The following is a 26,231-nucleotide window of genomic DNA, read 5'->3' as shown; positions in this document are numbered from 1 at the left end:
CTCCACGTGTCCAGACGTCCTCTTCCCCGTCCACCTTCAGTAAATATATAGAAAACATACAACCAATATTTACTACAAAAGGAGGCCACTTTCAGATTCAGATTCCATTAATGTCAATCCCTAACCTCAGTTATATTTTGACTTTGCATCAGATGCTTTGTTTTCAAGGATAACCTATTCTCATGCCCCCGACGGGATCAGTAAGCCCTTCACTACAGCCCATCTGGTACCTCGAGAAGCTTGGCCTTAAAAAATCATGGTGAAAACAACCAGGCGCCTTACTCCTAACCTGCAGGCTCACATGTGGTCTCTCCAGACTCACAGGTATCAGGACACGCCAACACGTTTCTGAGCTGCACCCATGGCCCAGCCCTTCAGTCTCTGAACAAAACAGACCTCCTCCCAGGCGGCTGCTCTGAGTGAACTTGTGACACTGGGGTTTTCATATGGAACGCTGTGGGAAAATTCTCGTTTTTAAAGTTCTCCTTTCAGGGCAGTATTTAAAGTACATCTTCGGGTACTGATTTTCCATGCAGATTTCTCAGGCTACTAATACTAGCTCCATTCTTCCTAGGCCATCTTCCATCTTTGAAACCCCAGTATTTACTTACAAGGATCCCCAAAATCTTTTTCAAACAGCTTAAAAAATATCCAGGATTCTTTACAGCACATTAACCTGACCCAGAAGTCACACAATTGCTTCGTTAAAGAAATACTCATTACCAACCACTGTTAAGGAATGAGATGGTACCGTTAGCCACCAAGAACATGGGGAAAGTTAGAACTTGTTTCTAGTGGAAGAAGTTTTTCCTTCTCTCACAGAGGCAGGGTGGTGTGCAGGAAAGTGATTGACCTGAATGTCAGGAGACTGAGATTTCTGTCTCTGCCCAAAGAATTTCGGCCACAGGTAAGTCACTTCCCTTTTCTAAGCTGGAGTGACCTCATCTGTCAGCTTTTTCTACTCCCAACTCCCATCCTCACTCACCTTCAGATGCATCACCCGGCACAGCGCCAGCCTGAGTTCCATGCCTTGCTTTGCCTTTGTCACACCCAGTGCTGAGGCAGAGCCAACATTAACCCACCACCCTGAACCTCCGCCGGCCTCCACAGCACCCCCATCCCTCCCACGGGCCCTCAGTCCCACTTCTGGGACATCCAAATGAACCGTTTACACACCTTTTTCAAACATCTGGCCTCAAACGCCCCTACTCACCCAATGCAGAGGTGGACGTCACTTAATGCACAGTGAAAACGGAAGGTGCCAGCACTCCCTCACCTTCCCGTGAGCCACCTAGAGAGCCCACCTGCACTGCATCCCTCTTCCCACGGCTGTTTTCACACACGTGTTCCTGTCTGTGTCCCAGGCCAACCCCCACCTGAGGTATACATGCCCTCCCTCTGCTTTCCAGCACCACAGGCTATCCATCAGTTCACCTTCTCTATTGGATCCCTCCCATCACCATCTGCACAGGCTGTAAACATTCCCAAGCTTTTTAAAAAAAAGGTACTTCTCTTTCCCCACTCATAACACACCTGACACAAAGTCGCTGGCCGTCATCACACACCTGCGCTGACCCCCTCTGATCTCCCTATCTAACCCTGACTCTCCATCCAGCCTCAGCCTGCAGAGGCCTGGCCAGCGACCCCGCACCCCACCCAGACTGCTCTCTACATCTGCAAGGTTATTGACGATTACTTTGGCAAATTCAGTGACTACATTTCAGTCTTGATCTTCCTTGGCTTCTAAGCAATATTTTTACATCACTTAATACACAATCTGTTTTCTTAATCTTTATTTCTGCCCCCGCTCTGACTGCATTTTATCTACCCCATGGGGCTTTCCACCTGCCCGTTGCATACATGTTCATCTGTATGTCAGGCCCTGCTTGATTCTCAATCTGCAGGCACTTTTCAATGCATAACATCTTCAGGGATCATCTACGAGGTGAAGATTCCTCCATCTCTCTCCCTCTAGGCTCTGTGTCCTGATGCCTAGACACAAGTAACCAGTTACATTTGAGTATCTTTCAGGAGATTATCCGTAAATTCAATAAGACCTAAACTGAATTAACTGTTCTCCCAAACTGCTCCTCCTGTACCTCACACAGTAAAGAGCACCACCCTCTCGCCCAAACCAGAAATCTGGTCACATACCCTCCTTATTCCTGCCCTCTCCCTCACCTTTATACCACCAGCCAAATCCCTGAGGCTCATCATCTGGACCTTCCAAGGCAGAGCTTCTCAGACGGTGGTCCCGGACCACCTGCAGCAGCATCACCTGGGAACCCAGCTCAGACCTCCTGACTCAGAACCTCTGGGGTGGGCCCAGCAATTGTTCTCACAAGTCCTCCAGGTGATTCAATGCTTGCTCGCATTGGGAGAACCACTAATCTACCAGTATCATCAGAACTGCCCCTTCTGCATCCCCAGCACCACGTCCACAGCTGAGGGCAGCACCTCCGTTCCCCTGGATCCCCACATCATTTACTCAAAATCTTCCAGCCTCCAAGTCAGACCCACAGAACACCCCTCGGTCCAGACTCCACAAGCACCCAGAAAGGTGTCTCTAAAACATTCCTCTGCTGAGTTTAGGTCTGTGCTTTGTGATCTCGGCATCCATGTCTTGTGCCTGCCCTCCCTCTTGGGAGAAGGGCCATGCCTGTCTCTGCTAACAGCTGCTAACTGCTAACAGGGTGGATTGTGGTGGGCAGTGGGGGTGAGACCTGGGAACTCACCTCACCCTTTGGAAGCAGTTCCCTGGCTAGGGGCAAGTTGTGGCTCAAGAAGGTGGCTCCTATGTGTGCCTGGGTGTAGTTAACACGTGGCCCAGAAGCCTTCCATGGTACTGTCAGTCCAGGCAAATCCAAGAGCATCTGAGCATGTCTCTGACTTCCCAGTGACAGCAGGTTTCTCAGAATTTGAATTTAATGAAACAGGGTGTAAGTTTTCCACACTCTGTGTGGTCTGGCCTTGCAGGTAGGGAGAAGTCAGTCTAATTAAAAATTGGGCAGGTCCTCATGACAGGTGCCAGAGGTTATGATACATGTTTCTTGTGTCTGTTGTATAGTGTGAATAAATGCTTGCAGCTCTTAGCCCTTTGTTGATCAATGAAGCACTTTTTTATTACTGTTTTTCGTCATATGTCAAGGAGGAACCGTAACTCTCCGCAGCTGTATATATAACCCTTTTCTCCTAAAGAGGAGCTGTGCAGTGCTCCTGTATTTCTTTCATTTTTTGTCAAAGCAAGAAGTAAATACTTTAGAACTGTTAAATATATAAATAAAGTGAATAAAGTTTAGTGTTCTGCATGGTAATAAATAAATAAACAAAACATTCCTCTGTGTAAAACTCACCAGTGTTTCCCCACAACTCCCAGGATTGAGTTCCAATTCCTAAACCCGTCTTCCAGAAGCCTCCACCAAAGGTTCTAGGTAACAAACAGAATCTTCTCTGCAGATGACACCCCGATGCCCGCCCCTCACACTGGACACTGTGCTCCAGCCACAGTGACCACTTGGAACTCAAGTCTTCTGTCACCACGAAACACTGTGTCATTGCATCTTCCCACCTGGCAGGCCTTTGGACAGTGAGCGACACAGCACAGGGAGAGGAACTGCATTTTTCATGAAAAAAAAAGTCAGTAACTGTTATGTGACTGGCTGGTGACCACATATGATTACAGACAGAAAGAAAGTCACACTGACAGGATACATTTACATTTTACGTTTTACCTAAGTATAGACCAGGGGCCAGCAAACTTCAGCTGCTGCCCATGTTTGTAAATGAAGTCTTGCTAGGAAATAACAGCCATGCTTATTCACTGCACGTTTTCAATGGTGGCTCTCAGAGGATGACAGCAGAGCTGGGTACTGTGACAGAGGCTGTAAAACAGTTACTAAAGCCTAAGATATCTTCCCTCTGGCCAATTTTAAGAAACTGTGCCAACCCCTCATCTAGACAATAATGTAATACAAAGGAAATAAATCATCTTTCAGATTTACAAAGGCTAGTAAAACTCTGGAGGAAAAGCCCTCTAAGCTCCTGGTTAGCTGGTGTCCTCTTTGTCCAAGGGCCCTTCAAGTTCTGCACTCCTCCTGGCTCTTGAGATGGGAGAAGGAGACCACCAAAATATACTTGTTTATAATGGTGTGTTAGTTTCTGCTTTATTACCAAGTGAATCAGCTATACATATACATATATCCCCATATCTCTTCCCTCTTGCATGTCCCTCTTTCCCACTCTCCCTATCCCACCCCTCTAGGTGGTCAAAAAGCACTGATCTGATCTCCCTGTGCTATGTGGCCACTTCCCACTAGCTATTTTATATTTGGTAGTGTATATATGTCCATGCCAATCTATCACTTCCCAACTTACCCTTCCTACTCCCCATGTCCTCAAGTCCATTCTCTACATCTGCGTCTTTGTTCCTTTCCTGCCACTAGGATCTTCAGAACCTTTTTTTTCCCTTTAAATCCATATATATGTGTTAGCATACAGTATTTGTTTTTCTCTTTCTGACTTACTTCACTCTGTAGGACAGACCCTAGTTCCATTCACCTCACTACAACTAACTCAGTTTCGTTTCTTTATATGGCTGAGTAATATTCCATTGTATGTATGTGTCACATCTTTGTTATCCATTCATCTGTTGATGGACACTTAGGTTTCTTCCATGTCCTGCCTATTGTAAATAGAGCTGCAATGAACACTGTGGTACATGACTCTTTATGAAGTATGGTTTTCTCAGGATATATGCCCAGCAGTGGGATTGCTGGGTCGTTTGGTAGTTCCAATTTTAGTTTTTTGAGGAACATCCATACTGTTCTCCATAGTGGCTGTATCAATTGACATTCTCACCAACAGTTCAAGAGGGTTCCCTTTTCTCGACATCCTCTCCAGCATTTATTGTTTGTAGATTTCTTGATTGCCATTCTGACCAGTGTGAGGTGATACCTCTTTGTAGTTTTGATGTGCATTTCTCTAGTGATTACTGATGTTAAGCGTCCTTTCATATATTTGTTGGTAACCTGTATATCTTCTTTGGAAAAATGTCTATTTATGTCTTCTGCCCATTTTTGGATTTGGTTGTTTGCTTTTTTGATATTGAGTTGCATGAGCTGCTTGAAAATTTTGGAGATTAATCCTTTGTCAGTTGCTTCATTTGCAAATATTTTTTTCCATTCTGAGGGTTGTCTTTTCATCTTCTTTATGGTTTCCTTTGCTGTGCAAAAGCTTTTAAGTTTCACTAGGTCCCATTTGTTTATTTTTGTTTATGTTTCCATTTCACTAGGAGTGGGGCAAAAACGATCTTGCTGTGATTTATATCATAGAGCGTTCTGAGTGGGTTGTCCACTAAGAGTTTGATAGTGTCTGGCCTTACATTTAGGTCTTTAACCCATTTTGAGTTTATTTTTGTGTATGTTGTTAGGGAGTGTTCTAACTTCATTCATTTACATGTAGCTATCCAGTTTTCCCAGCACCATTTATTGAAGAGGTTGTCTTTTCTCCATTGTATATTCTTGCCTCCTTTATCAAAAATAAGTTGACCATAGGTGTGTGGGTTTATCTCTGGGCTTTCTAGCCTGTTCCATTGATCTATATATCTGTTTTGTTGCCAGTGCCATACTGTCTTGATTACTGTAGCTCTGTAGTATAGTCTGAAGTCCAGGAGCCTGGTTCCTCCAGCTCCGTTTTTCTTTCTCAAGATTGCTTTGGCTATTAGGGGTTTTTGTGTTTCCATACAAATTGCGAAAAGTTTTGTTTTAGTTCTGTGAAAAATGTCAGTGGTAGTTTGATAGGAATTACATTGAATCTGTAGATTGCTTTGCATGCTACAGTCATTATCACAATGTTGATGCTTCCAATCCAAGAACATGGTATATCTCTCCATCTATTTGTATCATCTTTATTTTCGTTCATCAGTGTCTTATAGTTTCTGCATACAGGTCTTTTATCTCCTCAGGTAGCTTTATTCCTAGGTATCTTTTTCTTTTTGTTGCAGTGGTAAATGGGAGCGTTTCCTTAATTTATCATTCAGATTTTTCATCATTAGTGTATAGGAGTGCAAGAGATTTCTTTGCATTAATTTTGTACCCTGCTACTTTGCCAAATTCATTGATTAGCTCTAGTAGTGTCTGGTAGCATCTTTAGGATTCTCTCTGTATAGTATCATGTCATCTGCAAACAGTGACAGAGTTACTTCTTCTTTTCTGATTTGGATTCCTTTTATTTATTTTTTTCCTTCTCTGATTGTTGTGGCTAAAACTTCCAAAACTATGTTGAATAATAGTGGTGAGTGTGGACAACCTTGTTTTCTTCCTGATCTTAGAGGAAATGTTTTCAATTTTTCACCATTGAGAACGATGTTGGTTGTGTGTTTGTCATATATGGCATTTATTATGTTGAGATAAATTCCTTCTATGCCTACCTTCTAGGGGTTTTTTTAATCATAAATGGGTGTTGAGGGCTTCCCTGGTGGCGCAGTGGTTGAGAATCTGCCTGCCAATGCAGGGGACGCGGGTTCGAGCCCTGGTCTGGGAAGATCCCACATGCCGCGGAGCAACTAGCCCCGTGAACCACAATTACTGAGCTGCGCATCTGGAGCCTGTGCTCTGCAACGAGAGGCCGTGATAGTGAGAGGCCCGCGCACCGCGATGAGGAGTGGCCCCCGCTTGCCGCAACTAGAGAAAGCCCTCGCATAGAAACGAAGAGCCAACACAGCCATAAATAAATAAATAAATAAATAAAATTAAAAAAAAAATTGACCAAGAAGGTTTTAAAAATAAATAAATAAAATAAAAAATAAATGGGTGTTGAATTTTGTCAAAAGCTTTTTCTGCACCTATTGAGATGATCATATGGTTTTTATTCTTCAATTTGTTAATATGTCATATCACACTGATTGATTTGTGTGTATTGAAGAATCCTTTCATTCCTGGGATAAACCCCACTTGATCATGGTGTATGATGCTTTAAATGTGCTGTTGGATTCTGTTTGCTAGTATTTTGTTGAGGATTATTGCATCTATGATCATCAGTGATATTGGCCTGTAGTTTTTTCTTTGTGACATCTTTGTATGGTTTCGGTATCAGGGTGACTGTGACCTCGTAGAATGAGTTTGGGAGTGTTCCTCCTTTTGCTATATTTTGGAAGATTTTGAGAAGGATAAGTGTTAGCTCTTCTCTAAATGTTTGATAGAATTTTCCTGTGAAGCCATCTGGTCCTGGACTTTTGTTTGTTGGAAGAGTTTTAATCACAGTCTCAATTACAGTGCTTGTGATTGGTCTGTTAGTATTTTCTATTTCTTCCTGGTTCAGTCTCGGAAGGTTGTGCTTTTCTAAGAATGTGTCCATTTCTTCCAGGCTGTCCATTTTATTGGCATAGAGTTGCTTGTAGTAATCTCTCATGATCCTTTGTCTTTCTGCAATGTCAGTTGTTACTTCTCCTTTTTCATTTCTAATTCTATTGATTTGAGTCTTCTCCCTTTTTTTCTTGATGAGTCTGGCTAATGGTTTATCAATTTTGTTTATCTTCTCAAAGAACCGGCTTTTAGTTTTATTGAGCTTTGCTATTGTTTCCTTCATTTCTTTTTCATTTATTTCTGATCTGATCTTCATGATTTCTTTTCTTTGGCTAACTTTGGGTTTTTTTTTGTTCTTCTTTCTCTAATTGCTTTATGTGTAAAGTTAGGTTGTTTAAGATGTTTCTTGTTTCTTGAGGTAGGATTGTATTGCTATATACTTCCCTCTTCAAACTGCTTTTGCTGCATCCCATAGGTTTTGGGTCATCGTGTTTTCATTGTCATTTGTTTCTAGGTATTTTTTGATTTCCTCAGTGATCTCTTGGTACTTAAGTAGTGTATTGTTTAGCCTCCATGTGTTTTTATTTTTTACAGATTTTTTCCTGTAATTGATATCTAGTCTCATAGTGTGTAGTCAGAAAAGATACTTGATATGATCTCAATTTTCTTAAATTTACCAAGGCTTGATTTGTGACCCAAGATATGATGTACCCTGGAGTATGTCCCATTAACACTTGAGTAGAAAGGGTATTCTGTTGTTTTTGATGGAATGTCCTATAAATATCAATTAAGTCATCTTGTATAATGTACTATTTAAAGCTTGTGTTTCCTTATTTATTTACATTTTGGATGACCTGTCCATTGGTGAAAGTGGTGTGTTAAAGTCCTCTACTATTATTGTGTTACTGTCATTTTCCCCTTGTATGGCTGTTAGCATTTGTCTTATGTATTAGGGTGCTCCTATGTTGGGTTCATAAATATTTAGAATTGTTATATGTTCTTCTTGGATTGATCCCTTGATCATTATGTAGTGTCATTCTTTGTCTCTTTTAATAGTCTTTATTTTAAAGTCTCTTTTGTCTGATATGAGAATTGCTACTCCAGCTTTATTCTGATTTCCATTTGCATGGAATATCTTTTTTCATCCCCTCCCTTTCCGTCTGTATGTGTCCCTATGTCTGAAGTGGGTCTCTTGTAGACAGCATTTATATGAGTCTTGTTTTTGTATCCATTCTGCCAGTCTATCTCTTTTGGTTGGAACATTTAATCCATTTATATTTAAGGTAGTTATCGATATGTATTTCCTATTACTATTTTCTTAATTGTTTTGGGTTTGTTATTGTAGGTCTTTTCTTCTCTTGTGTTTCCTGCCTAGAGAAGTTCCTTTAGCGTTTGTTGTAAAGCTGCTTTGGTGGTGCTGAATTCTCTTAGCTTTTGCTTGTCTGTAAAGGTTTTAATTTCTCCTTCAATTCTGAATGAGATCCTTGTTGGGTAGCGTAATCTTGGTTCTAGGTGTTTTCCTTTCATCACTTTAAATATGTTCTGCCTAGCAGAGTTTCTGCTGAAAGATCAGCCATTAACCTTATAGGGATACCCTTGTATATTATTTGTTGTTCTTCCCTTGCTGCTTTTAATATATTTTCCTTGTATTTAATTTTTGATAGTTTGATTAATATGTGTCTTGGCAGGTTTCTACTCGAATTTATCCTGTATGGGAATCTCTGTGCTTCCTGGACTTGATTGACTATTTCCTTTCCCATATTAGGGAACTTTTCAACTATAATCTCTTCAAATATTTTCTCAGTCCCTTTGTTTTTCTCTTCTTCTTCTGGGACCCCTATAATTCGAATGTTGGTGCATTTAATGTTGTCCCAGAGGTCTCTGAAACTGTCCTCAATTCTTTTCATTCTTTTTTCTTTATTCTGCTCTGTGGTAGTTATTTCCACTATTTTATCTTCCAGGTCACTTATCGGTTCTTCTGCCTCAGTTATTCTGCTATTGATCCCTTCTAGAGAATTTTTAATTTCATTTATTGTGCTGTTCATCAATGTTTGTTTGCTCTTTAGTTCTCTAGGTCCTTGTTAAATGCTTCTTGTATTTTCTCCATTCTATTTCCAAGATCTTGGATCATGTTTACTATCATTACTCTGAATTCTTTTTCAGGTAGACTGCCTCTTTACTCTTCATTTGTTTTGCCTGGGGTTTTTAACTTGCTGCTTCATCTGCTGTGTGTTTCTTTGTCTTCTCATTTTCTTAACTTACTGTGTTTGGGGTCTCCTTTTCACATGCTGCAGGTGAGTGGTTCGTATTGTTTTTTGTGTCTGCCCTCAGTGGCTAAGGTTGGTTAAGTGGGTTGTGTAGGCTTCCTGGTGGAGAGGACTGGTGCCTGTGTTCCAATGGATGAGGCTGGATTCTGTCTTTCTTGTGGCAGGATGGCAGCCAGTGGTGTGTTTTGGGGTGTCTGTGACCTTATTATGATTTTAGGCAGTCTCTGTGCTAATGGATGGTGTTGTGTTCCTCTCTTGCTTATTGTTTGGCATAGGGTGTCCAGCACTGTAGCTTGCTGGTCGTTGAATGGAGCTGGTTCTTAGCATTCAGAAGGAAATCTCTGGGAGATCATTCTCCGTTTGATATTACGTGGATCTAGGAGGTCTCTGGTGGACCAGTGTCCTGAACGTGGCTCTCCCATCTCAGAGGCACAGGCCTGACACCTGGCAAGACAATGAAGACCCTGTCAGCCAAAGGGCCCAGGTCACTCAGTGGCTGGGACAGGATGGAGAACATCTTTCATGGATTCTGGATTCCCAGCTTTCCCCAATATGTATGTATTATATAAGTTTTATGTAGAAAAATTTATGATACATAATATATATATTATATACATTGCCTATAATATATAAAATATGTATCCTAAACTTATTCTATATAATCAATTCATGATATAGAATATGTTTATTATATATAATCTGGTATATTATGTATAGAATACCTACAGGTGCACATACGTACACAAACACACCTTGTTAGGGTTCAGTTTCAAATTAGGGTTTTTGCATCTGGAAGGCTTGCATTGTGCGACTCCTCAGTCTGTATTGGAGCTGATCCCCTTGTCAGTTCCATCATTGGCAAATCAATGTTTTCTCACGTTCACTCAGCTGCCTTTTTCATTGTGAGGACACTTTTCCTGTGACGTTTAAAACACTTTTCAGTCGCCTGGAACCCCAACTGCCTTATTGTGCTTCTCTTTCCCTAGCCTGAGGAGAACAATCCACAGACATGCTTCTAAGGCTGAGGTGCAATAATGTACTGCCTATGGGTTTCTTCTAGGGTTGGCCTGGCTTAAGGTTTTATGATGTTGTAGTCGATTTGGTGTGAGGTTCTTGTTGTACGTGGCACAAGAAAGGAATCCAGTGTGATGCTTTTGCATGGAGCAGTCCAGTTTTCCCAGAACCATTCAATTCACAGGCTATCTTGTACCCATGGACCCTCTCACCTCCTTTGATGGCATAAGCATGGCTTTTTTGGGGGCTCTCTGCTCCCTTGCTTGGATCTATGTGGTTGTCTTCTGTACCAATGCCATGCTGTCTTGATGATGCTAGTTTGCAATCTATTTGGAAATCAGGCAGTGTTGGATGTCCGAAGTCTGCACTACTTTCTGAAGAGTGTATGGAAACTCTCTAGGTTCATTTGGGTTTCCGGACCCATTTCGGTATTCTAGGTTATACTTGTCTGAGAAAATCTGTGGGTATTTTGAGAGCAATGGCATCAACTCTCTGGATTGCCTCGGGTGTGTGGAATGATTTGCACAAGACGGACGCTTTCGATACATGAGCACCGCCTATCTTTCCATGTTGCATGTGTGTCATCTTCATTTTCTTTCATCAGTATGTCTCTCATTCCATTTTCTGAGCTACGGGTCTTGTAGGTCGTGGGTTAGATGGACTCATAGGTATTTTCTTTGTGTTTTACCATCATTGTTGATGGGGTTGTCTTCTTCCTCATTCAGATAGATTGTTGTTAGTGTAGAGAAACACAATGGATTTCTGTAGCGTCAATGAAGTTTCTACCCTACAATTGAACTGAGTTTCCAGAGTTCTGGTCTGTTTTGTTTTATTTTTTGTGGAGGGGCTGGGGTTGCCTGCAGCATTTTCTATTAAGAGAATTGGGTCAACTGGAGTCTTTCCTCTGCTGTCAGATACTTCTTCTTTCTTCTTACCATGCTGTTATTATGGTGATGACTTACTCTGCCTTGGTAAATGAAAGCAGACCGTGTGCCAGAGTTAGAGTTAGGTGTATGTAATAACTGGCCCTCTTCTCCTTCCTCCCTCACCATCCCTCTGGGTCCTCCAGGAATGGCAGGACATGGCCAATGCCCCATAGGACTCAGCTCGGTGAGCTGGATGGCTGTTCGTCTGCCCCTCCTTCCCGTACGTAATTTGGTCTACCATCTGTGACCCTTATGTGGCTGGAGGTTGGGGCTTGGGGGTTGTGGGTGCCTTCAGACCTTTCCCTCCTTTGAGACCAATCCTCTGTTCATATGTGTAGGCAAATTGCTGTCCACCAGATTGGTGGTCTGAGGCCAGCCTTTGGTCCAGGCCCAAGACCAGCACCTGGGGTCTCACCCTGTGGGGCCCAGCATTCAGCCCCAGACTGCTCACCTTTGTACTCCTCCTTGGTGAGCTCCGGGTCTTGCAGCTGACTTGGGGGGAAGCATGGCATGGTGCTCCTGGTCAGAGCCAGCTGTGCTGAGCTCTCTTCATAGCCCAGGATTGGGAACTGTAGTGCCCTGTGCCCAGGATCCAGAGAAGCCTCCACAGCCCCAATCCCCGGAGCCAGTCCTGGCCCCCGTGGGCAGTTGGTGCAGGGTGTGGAGCAGAGCAACCTGTCCCCACACTCGTGGAGATTCACTGGTTGTCCCCATCAATGAGCTCCTCACCAATCTCTGCCCTGGGGCTCTGCCATGAGAGTGAGCAGAAGACGGGCAGGCCCGGCCTGAAGGGATCATGACTCCACCCGGCCATTATCACTGCTTTTTTTTTTTTTTTTTTTTTAAATATAATAGTGTTTATTTTTACTTGTTGACAGTTTGCTTTATTTATTTATTTATTTTTGGCTGTGTTGGGTCTTCGTTTCTGTGCAAGGGCTTTCTCTAGTTGTGGAGAGCGGGGGCCACTCTTCATCGCGGTGCGTGGGCCTCTCACTATCGCGGCCTCTCTCGTTGTGGAGCACAGGCTCCAGACGCGCAGGCTCAGTAATTTTGGCTCACGGGCCCAGTTGCTCCACGGCATGTGGGATCCTCCCAGACCGGGGCACGAACCCGTGTCCCCTGCATCGGCAGGCAGACTCTCAACCACTGCGCCACCAGGGAAGCCCCTATCACTGCTTTTTCTTCCCACTCGACCTTCTGCTCCCAGATCAGGCACAAACCTAGGTCGGATCACATATCCACCTGGGACCAAAGAGATTGACCTCAAGTCTTTGGCATAAACTTCGGGCCGAAGATCGCTGCCTGGACTCACTCCATACTGACTGGCCAGCTTGGGACAGGGCTGTGGATGTGTCTGGCCCACCAGGCTTCTCACCCCTAATCAGCCTGCCCAAGCTGGAGGCAGACCCACCCCACAAGACAGGAAGACCCACCCCCAAACCAACTCCACACAACCAGGCAAGGGACTGAGGGCTACCCGGCTGGCATCAGAGCTGTGGCCTGGCCTGGGGCTCCCTGGTTTACATTTGGGGTCCCCTAATCCAATGGCCCAAGACAGCTCGGGTGAGACTTGACCCAAGGTTGACTGCCGTGTAATACACCCTGACTGTGACCTCTCCTGAGGTCACAGCCGCAATACATAGGGACACAGCAGAACCATGATTGCAGCCCCATGACCTGGGGTGGGGACTCCTCTAGGATGTGGATGCCTCATTCCGCAAGTTCCAGGTTCCAATGGGCTCTTTCGCCAGGGAAGTGAGGTCAAGTCCTGCTGTCCCCTGGCCCAGACCAGTGACACCAACACAGCGGGGGCAGATCCAGGGCTCCATCTCTGTGGACATAGCTGCTTTCAAGACCTGGTGACTCTCCTCCATGTCATCAGTGATGTGGCCCTGTACAAGCCATAGGCCTCTCCTCCCCAGTCTCCCCATCTGAACAGTGGCGCTCATTCTCGTATCGACTTCCTAGGGAAGCCATTAGGCGGATAGACCTAGAAGCACCTACAGTGCCTGTCAAACCCATAGGCTGGTATCACATGGACGCAGGCACAAACCTCACATAGGAAGGAAGGCATCACGGGCTGGTCTAGTGCAGAATCCAGCTGAAACAAGCCTGGGTCTGCTCTGGGATCTCCAGAGAATCGCTCATCCTCCAGCAACCTATATCCCACTCTTGCTGTGGGAGGGCTGAAGGTCAAGAAATTTCACACAATGCTCTCTCTGGCTTACAATCTTCCAGGCCCTCCTGTTGCAAGTAGATTCAGGCCCACATGTCTCCTCTTGGCCTCTGGGGTGGGTGGCCTCTGCATTGGCTCCTGGCAGTCTTGTCTCCAGGTCACATATCCTTGTGTAAATCCCCACCTATCCACAATGGACGAACATTGTGATTTGGTCCTTGCCTATAGACGGACATAGGAAAAGTTTGTGACTTCTACTCAATTCCTCTCCCCTGTGATCATGTGGCTTGTGCATGTGTGAGTGCATGAGCACACAAGTATTTGTATCTCTAAGTATGATGCATAATATATATGCAGTATATACATATTATGTAGAGAAATTTATGATACATAATTTATATAATGCATATTGTCTATAATATATATATTATGTATCCTAAACTTATTCTATATAATAAATTCATGATATAGAATATGTTTATTATATATAATCTAAGTATATTATGTATAGAATATTTACAGGTGCACATACCTACACACACACACATTGTTAGGGTTCAGCCTCGGTTAGTGTTTTTGGGTCTCGATGGTGTGCATTGTGAGACTTCTCAGTCTGTTAGCCAGTTGATCCCCTCTTCATTTCCATCGTTTGCAAATCAATGTTTTCTCATGTTCACTCTACTGCCTTTTCAGAGTGCAGATGCTTTCTCTGTGCCACCTAAAACACTTTTCAGTTGCCTGGAGCCACAACTGCCTTTATTGTGCTTCTGTTTCCCTTGCCTGAGAAGACTGATCCTCAGACATGCTTCTAAGGGTGAGGTCCAAGAACATACTGCCTATGGGTTTCTTCTATGGCTGGTCTGGCTTCAGGATTTAAGTTGTGGTAGTTGATTTGATGTAATCTTCTTGTTGTAGGTGGTATGAGAAAGAAAACCAGTGTGATGTTTGTGCATAGAGCGGTCCTGTTTCCCCAGCACCATTCATTGCACAGGCTATCTTGTCCCCATGGGACCTTCTCACCTCCTTTGACCGCACAAGTGAGGCTTTTTTCGGGGCTCTCTGTTCCCTTGCTTGGATCTATGTGGATGTCTTGTGTGCCAATACCATGCTGTCCTGATGATGCTAGGTTTGTAGTCTAGTTGGAAATCAAGCAGCGTTGGACGTTTGAAGTCTGCACTTCTTTCTGAAGAGCGTATGGACACTCTCTAGGTTCTTTTGGGTTTCCAGACCCATTTTGGTATTCTAGGTTGTACTTGTCTGAGAAAATCTGTGGGTATTTTGAGAGGAATAGCATCGACTCTCTGGATTGCTTCAAGGGTGTGGAATCAATTGCACAAGACAGACTCTTCTGATGCATGAGCACTGCCTAACTTTCCATGTTGCATGTGTGTCATCTTCATTTTCTTTTATCCGTATGTCTCTCATCCTGTTTCTGAGTTATGGGTCTTGAAGGTCGTAGGTCAGATGGACTCATAGGTATTTTCTCTGTGTTTTACCATCACTTTCGATGGGGTTGCCTTCTTCCTCATTCAGATAGATTGTTGTGAGTGTAGGGAAAGGCCACCAATTTCTGTAACGTTGATGAAGTTTCTACCCTGCAATCGAACTGAGTTTCCAGAGTTCTGTTCTATTTTGTTTTGTTTTACATTTGGGGGGGGTCACCTTCAGCATTTTCTGGGCTGAATCGGGTCAATTGGAGTCTTTCTTCTGCTATCAGATATGTCTTCTTTCTTCTTCCCATACACTTATTATGGAGATGATTTCCTCTGCCTTGGTGAATGAAAGCAGCTGGCATGCCAGGGTAGAGTTAGACATATGTAATAACTAGCCCTCTTCTCCTTCCTCCCTTTCCATATCTTTGGGACCTCCAGGAATGGCAGGACATGACCAAGGCCCCATAGGTCTCAGCTCGGTGCTCTGGACAGCTGTTTGTCTGCCCTTCTGTCCCGTGCATAATTTGCTCTACCATCTGTGACCCTCCTCTGGCTGTGGGTGGGGTTTGGGGGTGTGGGTGGCTTCAGATCTTTCCCTCCTTTGAGACCAATTCTCGGTTCGTTATATGTGGGCAAATTGCAGTCCACCAGACCGGTCACCTGAGGCCAGCCTTTGGTCCAGGCCCAAGACCAGCACCTGGGGTCGCACCCTGTGAGGCCCAGCATTCAGCTCCGGCCTACTCACCTTTGTACTCCTCCTTGGTGAGCTCTGGGTCCTGCAACTGACCTGGGGGGAAGCATGGCATGGTGCTCCTGGTCAGAGCCAGCTGTGCTGAGCTCTCTTCGTAGCCCAGAAGCGGGAACTGTAATCCCCTGTGCCCAGGATCCAGATAATCCTCATGGCCAAACTACCCATAGCCGGTACTGGCCCTCATGGGAAGTTGGGGCAGGGTTCGGGGTGGGGCAACATGTCCATACACTCGTGGAGATGCATTGGTTGTCCCCATCAATGAGCTCCTCACCGATCTCCAACCTGGGGCTCTGCCATGACAGTGACCAGCAGATGGGCAGGCCTGCCCCGAAGGGATTAGGGCCCTGCCCAGCCATTATCACTGCTTTTTCTGCCCACTCGATCTTCTCTTCCCAGATCAGGCACAAACCTAGGTCGGATCACATATCCACCTGGGACCAAAGAGATTGACCTAGAGTCTTTGGCATAAACTTTGGGCTGAAGATCGCTGCCTGGACTCACGCCATACTGACTGGCCAGCTTGGGACAGGGCTGTGGACGTGTCCAGCCCACTGGGCTTCTCACCCCTCATCAGCCTGCCCATGATGGAGGCAGACCTACCCCCCAAGACAGGAACATCCAGCCCCCAAACGCACTCCACACATCCAGGCAAGGTTCAGAGGGCTACAAGGTTGGCATCAGGGTGGTGGCCTTGCCTGGGGCTCCCTGGCTTACCTTTGCGGTCCTCCGGGCAAATGGCCCAAGTCCTCTTGGGTGAGACCTCACCCAACGTCGACAGAACAGGAGGACACCTTAACTATGACCTTTTCTAAGGCCACAGCCCCAGAACAAGGGGCTGATCTTTCAGCAGAAGCTATGCACGCCAGAAGGGAGTTGCAGAACGTATTTAAAGTAATGAAAGAGAAAAACCTACAACCAAGATTACACTACCCAGCAAGGATCTCATTCAGAATTCAAGGAGAAATTAAAACCTTTACAGACAAGCAAAAGCTAAGAGAATTCAGCATCACAAAACCAGCTTTACAACAAATGCTAAAGGAACTTCTCTAGGCAGGAAACTCACGAGGAGGAAAAGACCTACAATAACAAACCCAAAACAATTAAGAAAATGGTAATAGGAGCATACATATCGATAATTACCTTAAATATAAATGGATTAAATGCTCCACTCAAAAGACATAGACTGGCTGAATGGATACAAAAACAAGACCCATATACATGCTGTCTACAAGAGACCCACTTCAGACCTAGGGACACATACAGACTGAAATGGAGGGGATGGAAAAAGATATTCCATGCAAATGGAAATCAAAAGAAATCTGGAGTAGCAATTCTCGTATCAGACAAAATAGACGGTAAAACAAAGACTATTATAAGAGACAAAGAAGGACACTAAATAATGATCAAGGGATCAATAAAAGAAGAAGATATAACATTTGTAAATATTTATGCACCCCACATAGGAGCACTCAATACACAAGGCAAATACTAACAGCCATAAAAGGGGAAATTGACAGTAAGACAATCATAGTAGGGGACTTTAACACCCCACTTTCACCAATGAACAGATCAACCAAAATGTAAATAAATAAGGAAACACAAGCTTTAAATGATACAGTAAACAAGATGGACTTGATATTTATAGGACATTCCATCCCAAAACAACAGAATACACTTTCCTCTCAAGCGCTCATGGAACATTCCTCAGGATAGATCCTATCCTGGGTGACAAACCAAGCCTTGGTAAATTGAAGAAAATTGAAATCATATCAAGCATCTTTCTGACCACAACGCTATGAGACTAGATATCAATTACAGGAAAAAATCTGTAAAAATGCAAACACACGGAGGCTAAACAATACACTACTTAATAAATAAGAGATCACCAATGAAATCAAAGAGGAAATAAAAGATACCTAGACACAAATGACAATGAGAACATGACGACCAAAAACCTATGGGATGCAGCAAAAGCAGTTCGAAAAGGGAAGTTTATAGCAATACAATCCTACCTCAAGAAACAAGAAACATCCCAGATAAACAAACTAACCTACACTAAAGCAATTAAACAAAGAAGAACAAAAAAACCCCAAAGATAGCAGAAGGAAAGAAATCATAAAGATCAGATTAGAAATAAATGAAAAAGAAGTGATGAAAACAATGGCAAAGATCAGTAAAACTAAAAGCTGGTTCTTTGAGATGATAAACAAAAATGATAAACCATTAGCCAGACTCATCAAGAAAAAAAGGGAGAAGACTCAAATCAATAGAATTAGAAATGAAAAAGGAGAAGTAACAACTGACACTGCAGAAATACAAAGGATCATGAGAGATTACTACCAGCAACTATATGCCAATAAAATGGACAGCCTGGAAGAAATGGACACATTCTTAGAAAAGCACAACCTTCTGAGACTGAACCAGGAAGAAATAGAAAACACTAACAGACCAATCACAAGCACTGTAATTGAGACTGTGATGAAAAATCTTCCAACAAAGAAAAGCCTAGGATCAAATGGCTTCACAGGTGAATTCTATCAAACATTTAGAGAAGAGCTAACACCTATCCTTCTAAAACTCTTCTAAAATATAGCAGAGGGAGGAACACTCCCAAACACATTCTACAAGGCCACCATCCCCCTGATACCAAAACCAGACAAAGATGTCACAAAGAAAGAAAACTAGAGGCCAATATCACTGATCAACATACATGCAAAACTCCTCAAGAAAACACTAGCAAACAGAATCCAACAGCACATGAAAAGGATCATGCACCATGATCAAGTGGGGTTTACCCCAGGAATGCAAGGATTCTTCAATATATGCAAATCAATCAATGTGATACACTATATTAACAAATTGAAGAATAAAAACCATATGATCATCTCAATAGATTCAGGAAAAGCTTTCAACAAAATTCAACACCCATTTATGCTAAAAACCCTCCAGAAAGTAGGCATAGAGGGAACTTTCCTCAACATAATAAAGGCCATATATGAAAACCCCACAGCAAACGTCGTTCTCAATGGTGAAAAACTGAAGCAATTTCCACTAAGATGAGGAACAAGACAAGGTTGCCCACTCTCACCAGTATTATTCAACATTGTTTTGGAAGTTTTAGCCTCAGCAATCAGAGAAGAAAAATGAATCCAAATCAGAAAAGAAGAAGTAAATCTGTCACTGTTTGCAGATGACATGATACTATACATAGAGAATCCTGAATATGCTACCAGACAACTACTAGAGCTAATCAATGAATTTGGTAAAGTAGCAGGATACAAAATTAATGCACAGAAATCTGTTGCCTTACTATACACTAATGATGAAAAATCTGAAAGTGAAATTAAGAAAAAACTCCCATTTACCATTGCAACAAAAATAATAAAATACTTAGGAATAAACCTACCTAAGGAGAAAAAGACCTGTATGCAGAAAACTATAAGACACTGATGAAAGGAATTTAAGATGATGCAAATAGGTGGAGAGATATACCATGTGTCTGGATTGGAAGAATCAACATTATGAAAATGACTATACTACCCAAAGCAATCTCAGATTCACTGCAATCCCTATCAAACTACCACTGGAATTTTTCACAGAACTAGAACAAAAATTTTCGCAATTTGTATGGAAACACAGAAGACCCCGAATAGCCAAAGCAATCTTGAAGAAGAAAAACGGAGCTGGAGGAATCAGTCTCCCTGACTTTAGACTATACCACAAAGCTATGGTACTCAAGACCATATGGTACTGGCACAAAAACAGAAATATTGATCAATGGAGCAGGATAGAAAGCCCAGAGATAACCCCATGCACATATGGTCACCTTATCTTTGATAAAGGAGGCAAGAATATACAATGGAGAAAAGACAGCCTCTTCAATAAATGGTGCTGGGAAAACTGGACAGCTACATGTAAAAGAATGAAATTAGAATGCTCCCTAACACCATACACAAAAATAAACTCAAAATGGATTAAAAACCTAAATGTAAGGCCAGACACTATCAAACTCTTAGAGGAAAACATAGGCAGAACAGTCTGTGGCATAAATTCGAGTAAGATCCTTTTTGACCCACCTCCTAGTGAAATGAAAATAAAAACAAAAATAAACAAATGGGATCTAATGAAACTTAAAAGCTTTCGAACAGCAAAGGAAACCATAAACAAGACGAAAAGACAACCCTCAGAATGGGAGAGAATATTTACAAATGAAACAACTGACAAAGGTTTAATCTCCAAAATTTACAAGCAGCTCATGCAGCTCAATGTCAAAAAAACAAAAATCCCAATCCAAAAGTGCGCAGAAGACCTAAATGGACATTTCTCCAAAGAAGATATACAGATTGCCAACAAACACATGAAAGAATGCTCAACATCATTAATCATTAGAGAAATGCAAATCAAAACTACAATGAGATATCATCTCACACCAGTCAGAATGGCCATCAGCAAAAAATGTACAAACAATAAATGCTGGAGAGGGTGTGCAGAAAAGGAAACCCTCTTTCATTTTTGGTGGGAATACAAATTGATACAGCCACTATGGAGAACAGTATGGAGGTTCCTTAAAAAACTAAAAATAGGGCTTCCCTGGTGGCGCAGTGGTTGAGAGTCCACCTGCCGATGCAGGGGGTGCGGGTTTGTGCCCTGGTTTGGGAGGATCCCACATGCCGCGGAGCGGCTGGGCCCGTGAGCGGTGGCCGCCGAGCCTGCGTGTCCGGAGCCTGTGCTCTGCAACGGGAGAGGCCACAACAGTGAGAGGCCCGCGTACCGCAAAAAAAAAAAAGCAAACAAACTAAAAATAGAACTACCATATGACCCAGCAATCCCACTACTGGGCACATACCCTGAGAAATCCATAATTCAAAACTAGTCATGTACCACAATATTCATTACCGCTCTATTTACAATAGCCAGGACATGGAAGCAACCTAAATGTCCAGTGACAGATGAATGGATAAAGAAGATGTGGCACATATATACAATGGAATATTACTCAGCCATAAAAAGAAACGAAATTGAGTTATTTGTAGTGAGGTGGATGGATCTAGAGACTGTCTTACAGAGTGAAGTAAGTCAGACAGAGAAAAACAAATACTGTATGCTAACACATTATATGGAATGTAAAAAAAAAAAGTTCATGAAGAACCTAGGGGCAAGACAGGAATAAAGATGCAGACCTACTACTACAGAAGGGACTTGAGGACACGGGGAGGGGGAAGGGTAAGCTGGGACAAAGTGAGAGAGTGGCACGGACATATATACACTACCACACGTAAAGTAGATAGCTAGTGGGAAACAGCCCCGCAGCACAAGGAGATCAGCTCGGTGCTTTGTGATCACCTAGAGGCGTGGGATAGGGAGAGTGGGAAAGAGGGACACGGAAGAGGGAAGAGATATGGGGATATATGTATAGCTGATTCACTTTGTAATAAAGCAGAAACTAACACACTATTATAAACAAGTATACTCCAATAAAGATGTTAAAACAAAAAAGACTAACATATTGTGGGCAAAGTTCTACATTTCTCATATGCATGAGTTTATTTAAGGATTATACATATCTGACTGGGCTTCTCATCCTCACCATCCCTCAGATGATATCTGACCACCTTTGTCTTCAGTGGGAATCCTGTCAGGTCAGCTTAGCCAGAGTCTCCCTTAATTATCCCTGCTGTTGCCTCTTAGGAACTTTCCATCCAGTGACACCTGCCTCCCCTCCTCCTTGGCTATAAGTTCCCACTTGCCCATGCTGTGTTCAGAGTTGAACCCAATTTCTCTCCTGCAGTGTAAAATCCCATGGCAGTGGTCTGTATCCCTATCTTAATGGTCCTGAATAAAGTCTGATTACTATGTTTAACAAGTATCAGTGACTGTTTTTTTCTCAACAGCACACACATACACATGCTTGAGCACATCCCTCAACTCAACCAACGGCCCAGATTTTCTCTTGGCTCTTGATTCTCTTTGTGTTCAGGGTGACTCAGAAAAATCTCCTTGATGGATCCCAAGACCCCAGGTAGAACTGCAGATTTTTATCCTCAAAGTTAAGAATTACTGTCACAACCACACCATGACCTCTGTGACCCCTCCAAAATATGCCCTGCACATCGGCCACTAGGGGGCAGAATATGTTAGGTCTACAGATTCCTGGCCTAGTGTTTCTCTATTTAGAAATCATGCCTGCTTGCTTGTATGTCTCTATGAAAGAGTGAGAAGTCTGTTCTTCAGAATACATCCAGAGGTTTTACAAATCATCAAAAACAAAAAGACAACCCAATTGTATGAATAGAAAAGGACTTGAACAGACCCTTCTCTAGAAGAGAAATGCAAATGGTCAATAAGCACATAAAAAGATGTGTACCAAGAAGAAAGGAAACCCACAAGATGGAACTGTGTCAGAAGAAAGCAGGAGTCCATGGAAAGAGCTCTCAGTAGGCAAAGCAGGAGTGAATTGAACAACCAAATACTGTTCTGCTGATTTATAACCAAAAGCTTAAAATAAAAATCTGGGTGGAGTGTCCACAATGGTAAAAAAATAAATGATTAAACAGTGTGTGTGTGTGTGTGTGTGTGTGTTTATGAGTTATGTTTAATACAAATCTTCTATGTGGAAGAATTCCAAATAGTTGATGTTTGTACCTAGTCACTTATTAAGAAGATAGTGCTAACTTCCATCTCCTGATGTGTGGGTCCTGCATAGTAACTTCATCTTAAAGAAAACACACAGTACAGACTTGGGGAAAAAGTAATGTCACAGTGAGGAAAATCTGACAAACACTACCTGAGCCAGGAAGGCCAAGTTAACATGAACAGTGATAAGCTGCCTTGAAGTACATTCCCATGATAAAAAGTCATGCAATATACTTCCTCAAAATGCAAAACCCCATTCTAAACACAAGAAAAACATGAAGTTATTTACTAAGTAATACAGTCTACAAAATACCTGACTAGTCCTCCTGAACACTGCCTAGGTCACTGAGAGAAGGATACTGTGAGAAAATGTCAAAGCCAAAAAGATCCTAAAGTGACATGATGACTAAATGCCATATGATACCCTGGGTGTGATCCGATGGCATAAAAAGTAGAATTAAGGGAACCAGAATAAATTATGGATTTTAGTTCATAGTAATGTATCCATATTTGTTCATTGACTGTGACAATTCTGTAGAAAACTAGGATGAGAGGTGAAATTGAAAATCAAATAAGAGCAAGCTATTACATTGCCCTGTAAATCTAGAATAAAAAGATGATTTCCTAATAACACACAAAACGAACCCTAAAATATGGAAAATACAAGCACACCAATGAACCATCCTATGACCCTTTCTCCGGGCTAGTTCTTCTCTCATTGTTCTGGGGTTTCCCTCTCCTGGGACATAGACGAAACAGGCACAGAGCAGTTTGGCAGCTCCCCTAAGATCTGACCCCACCCAGGGTCTTCATCTCCCCAAGACACGCCCACCCAATTGGTCCTGATGTGTCAGGACTTTTTTGATTACAAGGGACTAGAAATGCTTACTCATGTCAAGTAAATTAATATTATTATAAATGATAGAAATAAATTAATACAAGAGACAAGCTGAAGAGTGGGGTTGGAGGTGTCAGGCCCAAGGGCTCATGTTCTCTTGGTGACCTGGTCCCTCTCCAACCGTCCATCCTGCTGAGTGCCTGAGCCATCCATGCACAGGCACAGTCTCCCTCACTGCATCCAGGGCCTCCAGCAACTCCAGGCAGGCACCTGTTCCACGTCCGTTCTACCTGGAAGGGTTTGGCCTTCCCTAGGACTCCATGAAAACCCATGATTTGGAACGTCTTTGGCCTGGCTTGGGTCACATTCTCATCCTTGAACCCATCACAGCAAGCAGAGGACAGAAAATGGGATTGGCTAGACTTGGATCATCCACCCATCTTCCAGGTGAGTGGAATGTGGGGTCAGCTCTCTGAAACTGTTTGGACTGGAAGCAGGTGAGATATAGTTCCCACAGGAAAGCTGATGTGTTGCACTTGGACATGAGGACAGATGCTGCCTCAGTGAAAGCAGCAGATTCCATATCAGTGATGGCCTGATGCACATAACAGAATCTGAAGCATAAGGTAGGAAAGCATTCACGTAGGTCAGGGCTGCAGCCACCCACCTGAGGCTCTTGCTATACTCCCACGAGAGCAAGAAGTTCTTTCATTTGCTGAAAAGCAAGGTTGAGGATGGTGGTAAACCCAAGTATCCTTCCTTGGCTGTTGGGTCCTTGCATCCTTGCATCTCAGACACTGGCCCAGAATAGCACATGTGCCCTATAGGAAGACACATGGACCTCATTCTTTTTTTTTTTTTTTTTTTTTTGGACCTCATTTTTGTTCCTGGGAGGTGGTTGCCCAGGATTCATGCCTGCTCCCTGGCCATGTTACTCACCGTCCTCGAAGAACAACGTTGCTCATTTTCCAGTCTCTTCTCTCTCCTGTACAAAGAGCAGAGACCAAAGGCTAGGGATGTAAGGAGACTCTTGCTCAGTGAAGAACTGGGAAGCTCAAGGATCATTCAATACCACAGAATTCATAGTCAACAGACTTTTCAAAGTCCACCTGGGTGCACTTGGCTCTCCAATGCCACACAGCCCCTGGGAAACCACCAGTTGGGAGGCCCAGTTGCCCCCATATCTTTCATGCTTAATAAGTATAAATGTCAAAAGTTTATAACGACTAGAAGACCAAAGGATTGCAGGGCCGTGATCTGCCACATGGTTCTTGTTGCAGGACCACACTCAACATTTTGAGGTTCATTACCTGTCTTGCCAGGCTAAGAGGCTCTGAAGGAGGAGACACTTTTCTCAACCACAGGGATGTTGGTAATGGAAACATCCCTAGGGGCTGTATATGCAGCTTAGGTGTAATTGGTCACGGGGGCTTGACAGGGCTTAGGCTGCCTGAACTGGAGAAACAATGGGTGCTTAGCTTGATGGTCAGAGGTCAAGGGTTACCCTGTCTGAGATTTCATTTTCTTTTGATGCCTGCTCAAATGGGACAAAGGATCTATCAAATCCCAGGAGGGCCCAGCAGCCCTCAAGAAGGCAGCACCTGAGGGCCAGCTGGTCACTGCACACAGTCCTGTATAAATCCACACATGTCTTCTGAGTGCCCTTGTGTCAGAACTGTGCTGGAACCTGGGACTGCCCAGGCAGAGTGGGGCCAGCACCACAATTTTCAACTGGGAGGAAGGGCAGAGGGAAACACTGTGTGACTTCAGATGCCCTCCACAACCCTCGACTGAGGTTGAGTTGTATTTGAAACAGTCAGAGACAAGGACACACATTTCATTCTTCTCTTAGAGCCCAGGACAGGGAGGGGATGGCGGGGCAGAAAAACAATGATACAGCTCACCTACCTGACTCAGGTGTGACCCTGGGAGAATCCTGTCCATCCTGGAGGCCTCAGGGAGATGGAGAAGGGAGAAGGAGAATGAGGGCAGGTTACACTTAAACTTAACTGTAACCCTAACCCTAACCTATAACCCTCATTTCCTAACCTATAGCCCTACACCTAACAATCTTAACCTGGGAATCTAGACCTTCCATCCCGACACCCCAGCTCTAATCCCTGACCCTGACCCTTAAACCATCACCCACTCCCCTGACTCCCCAATGCTGAACCATAATACTGACTATAACCCTATACCCTGACAGTGGCTCTAACCACAGACTGAAACCCTAGCAAAGTAGATACCAAGGGAAGACTCTATAATCCCTCAAATAAAACAAGGAAATAAGTCTTCAAGACCTTGCATTTGGCAGTTGATTCTTAAATCTGACACCAAAGAACAAGCATTAAAGAAAAGGTTGATACACAGTATTTCCTCAAAGTTAAAAACTTTATCACATCAAAAATGCTATCTGGGGCTTCCCTGGTGGCGCAGTGGTTGAGAGTCTGCCTGCCAATGCAGGGGACACGGGTTCGAGCCCTGGTCTGGGAGGATCCCACGTGCCGCGAAGCAACTGGGCCCGTGGGCCACAGCTGCTGAGCCTGCGCGTCTGGAGCCTGTGCTCCGCAATGGGAGAGGCCAGGACGGTGAGAGGCCCGCGCACCGCGATGAAGGGTGACCCCTGCCCGCCGCAGCTGGAGAGGGCCCTCGCACAGAAACGAAGACCCAACACAGCCAAAAATAATAAATAAATAAAATTTAAAAAAAATGCTATCTGGAAAGTGAAAAGACAGCCCACAGAATGGAAGAAAGTATTTTCACACTATACAACTAGTAAGAGTCTGCTATCCAGAACATATCAGGAAACTCATCAACAAAACCATAAAGAACTCAATTTTTTTCCTTTATTTTATTTTTATTTGCTGGGCCATGCAGCATGCAGGATCCAAG

The 26,231-nt window shown here is 43.5% G+C and overlaps 1 long non-coding RNA gene across 1 annotated transcript; it reads right to left on the bottom strand.

Moving 5' to 3' along the window:
- On the bottom strand, positions 1-25,285 carry LOC309794835. Its single transcript, XR_014292192.1, has 3 exons — positions 25,248-25,285; positions 24,279-24,324; positions 1-34 (listed from the first exon to the last, which is right to left on the bottom strand). It is a non-coding gene; the product is annotated as an uncharacterized lncRNA (long non-coding RNA).
- Positions 25,286-26,231: the final 946 nt, after the last annotated feature.

The sequence above is a fragment of the Mesoplodon mirus genome (genome assembly GCF_964341445.2).
Source record: "Mesoplodon mirus genome assembly, chromosome: 2".
Lineage (NCBI taxonomy): Eukaryota > Metazoa > Chordata > Mammalia > Artiodactyla > Ziphiidae > Mesoplodon > Mesoplodon mirus.
This window is presented reverse-complemented; position numbering and strand designations above follow the sequence as displayed.